General features: G+C 29.5%; 1 long non-coding RNA gene across 1 annotated transcript; it reads left to right on the top strand.

Moving 5' to 3' along the window:
- Nucleotides 1-4,607: 4,607 nt before the first annotated feature.
- On the top strand, nucleotides 4,608-6,253 carry LOC121219831 (uncharacterized). Its single transcript, XR_005916801.1, has 3 exons — nucleotides 4,608-4,678; nucleotides 5,165-5,255; nucleotides 5,985-6,253. It is a non-coding gene; the product is annotated as an uncharacterized lncRNA (long non-coding RNA).
- Nucleotides 6,254-8,288: the final 2,035 nt, after the last annotated feature.

Raw genomic sequence — 8,288 nt, 5'->3', positions numbered from 1 at the left:
ATCCAATCATTATTCATAACATATATGTGAAAACAAAACTTAAATCGGGCCTACAGAACCTAAAAATAATTTTAGAAACAAGTAAGGACTAATCTGAAACAAAATAGAAAAATGTGAAAAATAATGTAAGAGGGGTCACTCGACCTTGTGGCAAGGCCTTGTGACACGGCTAAGGCCGTGTGGTGCTACTTTACATGCCCGTGTCCTCAAACCGTGTACAATTCAAAAATAGGGTCACACGGTCGCGTCGCCAAATTGTGTAACATTCATGAATCGTGTGAAAAATCCTACACTTAAAATCAAATAGACTACACGACCATATGGGGTGACCGTGTGTGGCACACGGTCGTGTGACAGCCCATGTCTTAGGCCGTGTGCACCAAAAATGACTTCAAAATCAAGCTATTTCAACTACCATTTCTTAAGTTTCAAGTCATGCCATTTCCATTCATATTCACCTATTCAAAGCACACTAAAACATACCAAAACATGTCAATATATATCATATATAATTCAATCTAAGTTCCTAATCAATGTGCCCTCATTGACACCACAATTCAAAGCTTAAATCATTTCACATTCATCAACCATAAACATGTAACTATCATCCATACCATAGCAACTTTCCACATTTCAAACCAATCTCACAAGGCATGGTTCAACTCACTTATTCATACATGAACAAGGCTATACCAAAAGTACCAAATAAGAAACACTTTCACAACTGATAAACAAAACATAAAACAACAAAATTATGAACAAGTAAACTTTAAAACCCCTAGTACATGCCACTTATAACCTAAATCAAAATAACCACAATTTATACTGAATCATTGAACAAATAGTTCCGACTTGAACTTCCAACCGACATAAAACCAATGATCTACGAGAAATCAAATACAATGGATGTAAGCAAATATTTGCTTAGTAAGTTTGTATTAAACTTTAACTTTAACTTTAACTTTAACTTACTGTAAAGGTTGTAACTTAAACATTTTACAATTAAATTCATAAGCAATGTCATGAGTTCATTATTAATCTATACATATCACAAGTCTCGCAAGGTTAGTGAGTTCACATATACGAAACTTATAACTTTATCATGTCATGAAACATGTACAAGTAAACACATTTGATATACCAATTCATTCCACATCTATTCATTTAACATTTCGTATAATCACTTCATACAACTATTTTCATATAATCGATTTGTATAATCATTTCAAATATTTGTTTCCATATAATTGATTCATATAATCATTCCGTATATTTATTTCATATAACCATTTCATTTTACACATTTAGCACATAACCATTTTGTATATCAAATTCATTTTAATAATTCATATTAATTTCTCCATCCAATGTCTCATTCCCTATAACTGTTTCGTATATCCATTTCATTTTATACATTCAACACCCGATGAGTCAAATGAAATAACGTCGGATACACGGGAACAATGCTCACACAAGCTGTGACTGTAACTGTATCTGTAAGTGCTCACACGAGCTGTGGGTCGAGATGTTAGGCTACATGATGCTGCTCACACGAGCTGTGGAGAATCTACAATAAATGCAAGACCTCAGGCATCGATAAGACATCCAAGACTAGCACCCAAAACAGTAATAACCCTAATGACATGTCATTTGTATCCTAAGCATTCACGAGGTTCATATGGGTCATGTTTCATATCTATATTATTTAATTATAAACACATTATTTCATCACAAGAATTCATCTATGTAGTTTTCCATTTTCAAACTAACCTTTAACTTAATTAGCATTTCAACTTAATTCATTTCATTGCTTACCATTTATTAAGCAAATGAACTCAATCACAACACACATAAATAGGTAATAAAACACAAAAACAACAATTAATTCAATTCAATTCAATTTACGAACTTACCTAGTAAAAAATGGCTATGAACGTGACACCATGGTTTATTCCGCTAACTTTCCTTTTTTCACGATTATTGTCTAGTTGATCCATTTCTTGATCTAAATAATAATTTTAATTCAATTAACCGTTTAAAAAATTTTAAACAATTCAACTTATGCATATAAGCCATTTTATTATCATTTTACACTTTTACCTTGAACTTTTACCTTTTATTCAATTTAGTCTTTAAACTCGAAACTTTCAAATCCATCACAATCTCACCAAATCAATGCTATTCAATTTCTATATAGTCCCTATTCAGCCCAAATTTATCAATTTTTCACAAGAATTTCATGTAATTTTACTATTCTAACAACTTAGCCCTTAAACTTTAAAATTAACCAAAACCACTTTACAAAATAGTCCTATTTAACTATCAAGTTTAATAATCTATCATCAAACTTCAAAAACATCATAAATTCATCAATGACATAAATCAAAATATTTAACAATTTTACGAATTAATCCCTAAATTAGCTAGATTAAGCTATAATGATATCAAAAATATAAAATTTACGAAAAACGAATTCGAAAGTTATTCACATGCAAGGCCGATTATACTAGATGAAGAAACAGCTATGACTTCTTAAGCTATATCTAGTGCAACTAATTCAGACTTGTAGCTTTCCAAAGTTTCAAGCCTATTTTGGATTTCTGTTAAGAAATCATTTGGGGATTTTTGGAAAGGTTTTGGGATTTCATAAGGTGTAAATATTGGTTCTTTAGAACTTTTTTCAATTATCTCTTTTACTGATTATTTCTTTCACTCGGTGTCTTTTTACCAAAATTTCAATATAATCTAATTGATTTCCTATTGTATGAAGACTAATATTTGTATAGTTGTTTTGTTTTACTATAATTTTAATATCTTTTGATGAGATTTGTTCTCCTGCATCAAGAGCTTTCATTTTTTAAGGACTTGCTTTTATTCTAGTATTTTTATGAAGATATTGACCCTCCATTAAAGGGGAATGTTGAGATTCAACTTATCCTTTATTAGTTTTTTTATCTAGTATTCTTTTTATTGCATTAATAGATTCTAAATAATATTTTTCAAACCATTCAAATAATTTTATATGAATTTTATGGGTATTCATGAATTAATAATATTCTTGAAAAATGCTCTCTTTTTTATTATTATAAATTTTAAAGTAATCTTTTCTTCTTTTTGTTTATTTTTGTTGGAATAGAATTATTTTCTACATCATTCTTTATTGATTTCAAAAGATTTTTCTAGAACAAAAATTTTTGAACTTTCTCATTGTCTTGCATTATTAATCATTGATGAGTATGTTGGTGACATATTAGGTGAATTTTGGGCTTTGTTTCTGTCTAGCATAGATAAGTTGAGCTATATTTTAGGAATTATCGATTCCTTGTAAATTGGTCCTAAATGTTGTTGGGGTAGAAAAGACAAAGGCTCTAGTTGTCCTAAAATTTGTTGTTTGTGTTTCGGGATTCGATTCTTCTTTTAAATTTAATCTTTTAAAGGTTGTGTTGGTTCTTCCTATTTCACTTAGTGAAGTATTTCTAATAGGAGTTGGCATAACAAGGTCTGTAGCACCTTTAAGTTTCCACCTATCATGAAGGTTAATTCCATGCCATTATTTTGTTCTTCGGATTGTGGTATTAGATCTTGAGGTATCTATTTCTATTAAAAGGGTTTCTCCTTTTGGGCTCTGAAGTAAAGCTTTGAAGTGGAACTAATAGACTAGAGTTAGTACTTCAGATCCAGGAAGCATTTTGTAATTATGTGTATGAATTTGAAGGGTCAAAGGTTGTAAAATGTTTTTATTTGTTAAAGAAACCATAAAATTTGGGTAGCAATTAAAATGTATTTGGCCAATACATAGGCTTGTTTCTATAGTTCCTAGTAAGGAATCATTAAACATAGTATGTCTCTAGTCTCTTAAGATAATTAAAATTGAGGTATTTGTAATGGCTTCAATACTAAGAGATTTGACACCAACTTGGACTAATCTAAAATTGACATATTTATATTTTTGTTCTTTGAGTTTATTAATGACGACCTTATCTAATAATTGGATTGTTTCATATTCTTTTTGAATAGGTAAACTTCTTTCTTTTGTTTTTATAATGTAACTACAAAAGACATTTAAATCTTCAAAAGTTGTTTTCTTATAAACTTGGTTTGTTAGAACTCTTGGGAGAGTCCAATTATCAAATCTTTGGGGATCATTTTCATAATGTTCTTCTTATTCATTAACAATGTTATTTGAGGTTTGGTCAGACTTTCAGATCGATTGTGTAACAGCCTGATTTCAGTAGTGTCGAAAACGGTAATTTTGGGACCATAATTTCTGACAAGAGAGTCAGTAAATATTATTAATTTAATATTTACAAACATTTAGTAAAGTCATGTTAAACTTTAGTTAGGAAATTAAAATGTTCAAAACGCTAATTAAACAAAAAGGATTAAATCGTAAAAGCAACAAAAGTTAAATCCTATTAGTTAAATATATTAAATGACCATGAAAAGGGGAATAGGTGGACTTAAATAGCAATTATGCCCTATCAATGGTTAGTGGACGGTTTGGTGACCAAACCATTGATATTTTCATGATGAAATTATAATATTAATATATTAATATTAGGCATTAAGTGATAAAAAGGAATGAAAACATTTTTTTTTCTTTTGTTCATCTTCCTAAACGTGAGAAACTCCATTTTTGGAGCAAAGAAGGCTCGGCCAAATTCCCTTCTAAGCTTGGGTGAGTTTTTTAGGTCTATTTCTTTTTATTTTCATGTTTTTGAGTTCGTTTTAGCTTAGTCTAGCTAACCCAGGGGTTGATTTGTGAAATCGTTCAAAGTTTAGGGACTTACCATGAATGTGATAAGTATATTTGTGAACTTGGTTGTTAAATCCTTGAGATTGAAGGTTAAGTATAAGTATTTTTAATAGATGATTTTTGATGATTTTGAGTTTAAAGACCTATTTGAGAGTATAGTAAAATTCAATGTGAATAATAGGAAATGGTAGAAAATTTAGGCTGAATTGAAAACATAGAAAAATTGGCTAGTTTGGTTTTTTACATGGATTATGGTTAAATTGTGAATTTTGGTTTAAGGACTTAGTTGTACCAATGTTAAAGTGTTGAGGGTAATTTTGTAAAATCACCTTCAAAAGGGTTATGGGTTCGAATTAATTATTTTTAAGATGACTTCGAATAATTTAATTGAATAAAATTATTATTTAGATCAAGACACGCAACAATCGGACTTGAATCGTGGAAAGGCCAAAGTTTCATATTAGTCTTCTATACCTTTTTGTGTGATCGTGTAGTTGAGGTAAGTTCGTTTAATGGTAAACTAACCAATTTTGTAATTTGATAGAAAATTTATTTATGTTGCGCTTTGTATAATTTCTTTGTATATAAATTGATAATTTGTTATTTGGGCGATATTGTAAGTTTGTGTAATTTAAGATAATGAGTGTAAAACATTGAGGATTAAGGAATGATACGGAAACATGATCCGTTTAATCCTTATGAATATTTAGGATACAAACGACCTGTCATTAGAGGTTATACGTTATCGGGTGCTGGTCTTGGGTGTCCCGCCTATGGCTGAGGTCCTGCATTTGTTGCTGATTCTCCATAGCTTATGCAAGCAGCATCGTGTAGCCTAACATTTTGACCTACAGCTCGTGTGAGTAGGCCCATTTCATAGCTCGTGTGAGCATTACATGATACGATTATACTTACATGTACAGGCACACTTCGTGTGTGCGTGGTTCTCGTGTCTCCTAAGTAAATTCATTTGGTTCAGTGAGGATTAAATTTTAAGCAAATGTTTGAGATGTATCAATGTTACATTGGATATATGTTGAATGTTATGTACCAGTTCACTAACTGGTGAGAATGGTTATTGAAATTAGGAATCAATTATACATATGAGCATGCTAATGGAATAATGCATTAACTTTATAAATTGAGCCTATTTGGTAAGTTTTTATTTAAGTTTATACGTGCTTGCTAAGCATTATATGCTTATGTATTTGTCTTTCTTTTCTTGTAGATCATCGGTAAGCTTGATCAGTTGGAATTTTGTTGGAGCACAATCACACTATCCAATCATCATTTTGGTAGCTTTCGGTTACTTTGGTTAAGGTTATAAATGACATGTAATAGGGTTTAAATATTATCTCGGTTTGTTTTGATTAGGTGCCAGGTCTATTTGTGTTTTATTGCCCTTTTTGAAGATGTTTTGTAAACATGGTATAGATTTGTGATGTTAAATTCTGACGCATGCCCTTTTGAATGTGAATATTATTGATTGTTTTGACATGTTTTAGGTATGTTTAAATGTGTTTTTAAAGTATGGAAATGATTAGTTTTTAATTTGGCTTGGAACTTAGGGGTTGGATGAAAGTTGCCTTGTTTTAAGAGCTTTTTAAGGTGCACACGGCCTGGCCACACGACCATGTGACCGACACGGCCAAGTGTTTTATTAAATTTAGGTGCAGGATTTTTCACACAGTCACAGTTAGTTACACGGTTTGGCTACACGGGCATGTAGGGAAGCCACACGGCCTAGGTCTGGCCACACGGCTGTGTGACCCTTGATTCCAAAAGTTTTAAATTTTTGCATATTTGTCTGTTTTGATTCAAATTAGTCTCGGATTGTTCTCAAACTATTTTTAAGGCCCCGTAAGCTCGATTTAAGGCCTGTAAGTATATTTTTACCCTGATTTTATAAGGTATTGAATGTTATTATTTATTTTATATTTTTGTTTTTGTTTGTGATAAAGGTCTTGATCTGTATTGTAATGCTCTGTAACCCTAATTCGACGATGGAGACGGGTTAAGGGTGTTACAGGTTGGAGGCAAAGCTTGTAGAAGAATTGGTTCTCCTAAGGAAAAAAAACATATTTTTTGTTTTCATATTTCCTACAATGGGGTTCTACTATCAAAATTTCTGGATTACTACAATTGCCTACATGGATACTCTATCCTTAACACGCCTAACCCATGGCTAACTAGACTGTGTATCAATACTCAACAAGAATAATAATACATTAATAATGATAGTTAAACTAGAACTCAGAAATATAGAAAATAAATTGAATATTTTCAAAACTTAGAAATACTTGTTCCTTCTTGATTCTAATATCAGATAGTCCCAAGGATCTAAGGATTGGGTGGGTGGAAGTGTATGAAAATAATAATTTGAAAATTAAAATTTGAAAAACTTAAATTTGATTTGTTTTAAATTTAATTTTTTTAAAAAAAACTTAAATTTTTTAAAGCATCTTTATATCTTTAGGATAAAAAAATTATTTGCTTTGAATTATATGTAAATATTTTAAATCTAAGAGTTAATTGCATCAGACTCCCCAAACTATGACATTCATTTTAAATTGGTCTTTAAATTTTAAAATATTTTAATTACATTTCTAAACTATCGATGTTATATTGGTCAGATCTTTAAAATTGTTAAATGAAATATCAAATCGTACATAGTTAAATTTAAAATGAAAAATTAAAAGAAAGAGACCGTTATCATTACTAAATTTAGTTACGTATGATTTGACATGTTATTTAATGATTGAATTAATGATCAATTTGTCATGTTATTTAAGTTAGCCAGACATTAATTTAAGATTGATGACAATACCATAATAAATAATTATAATGCATTTAATATTTTTAATTTAATGTACATATATGTTTAAATTTCATTTTAATCACAATTTAATCTATTTTTTTATTTTAATGCATGTATTATTATTATTATTAATTAGTTTAAAATTTTACGTTTTATTATTTTTTTGTACGTTACCTTTAAATAAACATCATGTTTTAAGCATGTAATTCCCACATGCGGATAAAATTTTGTAGCTATAGATTAAACACTTTAAAGATTTATGGGTAAACTACAAAAATGGTCACTAAACTATTGTCTTCGTTTCATTTTGGTCAATGAACTATTAATTTTTTTAATTTAGTCACTAAACTTTTCGAAATCAAATATTTTAATCACTCAAAGCTAGATTTGGGCTTTTTATTGTTGGTATAATAACAAGTTTAGCCCTTTAATATTTACACATTATATCAATTTGCTTGTAAATATAAAATATTTAACAAATTTATCCCTCAATGTTTACAAAATTTATCATTTTAGCTTGAATTCTAAATTTTTCAATAAATTAAGCCCTCAATATTTACTAAAATTATCAATTTAGTTCTAATTCTAAAAATATTAATTTTTGTACCAAAAATTAATAATTTAAGCTTCTTAACCCAGAAATCTTAGCTTTAGGTTTCAAATTTTTATAATTTTATCCTATTCCAATATAAAATTTCTAACATCATATTTGGT

The sequence above is a fragment of the Gossypium hirsutum genome, chromosome D08 (genome assembly GCF_007990345.1).
Source record: "Gossypium hirsutum isolate 1008001.06 chromosome D08, Gossypium_hirsutum_v2.1, whole genome shotgun sequence".
Classification (NCBI taxonomy): Eukaryota; Viridiplantae; Streptophyta; class Magnoliopsida; order Malvales; family Malvaceae; genus Gossypium; species Gossypium hirsutum.
Note: the sequence above shows the minus strand (reverse complement) of the source record. Positions and strands in the feature narration are given on the sequence as shown.